Here is a 1,734-nt window from a genome sequence, read left to right as displayed (position 1 = left end):
GACTTCCTTTGTCAGTAGACCACTTCCACATGCATAGTGAACATACCAGAGTTTGGGTCAGGTATATCTTAGTCCACAGAACAATCTCCTGAGTTTCAACACTTTAAGGAGGATTTGTGCTGCAAATTTATTTAATGCCATGTGTCATTTGATATCTTCACTGCTGTTTCCATGAGCATTAATTTTGGCTTGAACCAAGGAATATTTATTGACAACTTCATTATTTTCTTCACTTCTCATGACATTATGCATTGATCCAGTTTTGAGGATTATAGTCTTCTTGCCATTGAAGGTTGCTCTCCTTCATCTTCATCAGCAATTGTTTCAGACCCTCCTCACTTTCCGCAAGTCTGGCTGTGGCCATCTGCATATTGCAGGTTGTTGAAAAACCTTCCTCCAATTCTGATGCTTCATTTTTCTTCATATAATTTAGCTTTTCTGATTATTTGCATAGAGCAGTATAATAGAATCAAAGAAATTTAAAGTTGAGTTAGTGAGATTGAAGATAACTTCCTTGACTACAACCAACTGTATAAACAAACAACAAAGAGAGCAAATGAATATGAAGAAGTCTAAAACTTATGTGGGACAGTATCCAGAACAGCCTAACTGTGCACATTTCATTGATCTGATTCCATTTATATGTGAGCAGTGTAATTTCTTATGTGCTAAACAAGTAGTTGAAGCTTAATTGGCAGTTTAACTAAACCTAGAAATGCTGCCAGTCTCTTTCACACAAAAAAAACAGACAAAAACAAACAAACAAACAAAAAGAGCAGCCTAACCCTCATTGCAATTTCAGAGCTGGAAGGAACAATAACAACAAAATATCTACCAAGAAAATACTGAAATTAACTATGGAAAAATTTCCTACCATAAAACTAATATGTATATTCAAAAGCTGAGAAAATCCTGCATAGAATAAAGTCCACAAGAAAAAAACATTGCAATATATTGTAGTAAAACTTGTAAATATCAAAGACAAGAAGAGAGTCCTGAGAGGAATCAGAGAAACCAAAATGATTGCTGACAAAGGAAAATAAAAATAATAAATTTGCATTTGTCAACCGAAGCCAAGCAGAAAAGACAATGGAGTGCATTATAAAATCCAGAAAATTAAAAAAAATTACCAACAAAGAATCTTTTATCCAATGAAAGATCTTTCAAATATGAGGGAGAAAAAAAGGTACTGTTAGAGAGAAAAAAATTAAAGGATGGTGCAAAAACAAGATCAGAATTACAAAGAAATATTAAAGGGAACACTTTGGAAAGAATTCATAGCAGCAATATACAAGCCTGAGATCATACAAGATAGCACCACTCAGTAGTCAATACATTGAAAAGAGTAGTCAGAACAGCATGGAAATATAGGAAGAAGAAATAAACAAATTAAAACACACACACACACACACCTCACTCCGTACTCACAGCAAAATGACAGCAACAAATCCACACCTATCAACAATAAAACGTAATGGGTTAAACATATTAGTCAAGGGACAGAGAGTAGCAGACTAGATAGGTAAAGGAGACCCCTGATTTTGATATCTTTAAGAAACACACGTTAAATATAAAGACAGAATAGAATAAAAAAATCAAAGTTGGAGAAAAATTTAGCTGGGCAACTAAATAAAATGAGAAGTGTATTATTAATCTGTGATAAAACAGACTTCACGGCCAAAAAACTTTCTGAGAGGTGAAAGGTGACACAATGATGAAAGGAACAAAAGACCA

The 1,734-nt window shown here is 33.9% G+C and overlaps 1 non-coding gene across 1 annotated transcript; it reads left to right on the top strand.

The window, feature by feature from the left end:
- Positions 1 to 611: 611 nt before the first annotated feature.
- On the top strand, positions 612 to 741 carry LOC142444172 (small nucleolar RNA SNORA19). The gene has a single exon (XR_012783829.1). It is a non-coding gene; the product is annotated as a small nucleolar RNA SNORA19 (small nucleolar RNA).
- The last annotated feature ends 993 nt before the right edge of the window (positions 742 to 1,734 follow it).

Source organism: Tenrec ecaudatus, chromosome 3 (assembly GCF_050624435.1).
Source record: "Tenrec ecaudatus isolate mTenEca1 chromosome 3, mTenEca1.hap1, whole genome shotgun sequence".
In the NCBI taxonomy this organism is placed as follows: Eukaryota; Metazoa; Chordata; class Mammalia; order Afrosoricida; family Tenrecidae; genus Tenrec; species Tenrec ecaudatus.
The sequence above is the reverse complement of the archived record's forward strand: the minus strand, read 5'-3'. Positions and strand labels throughout refer to the sequence as shown.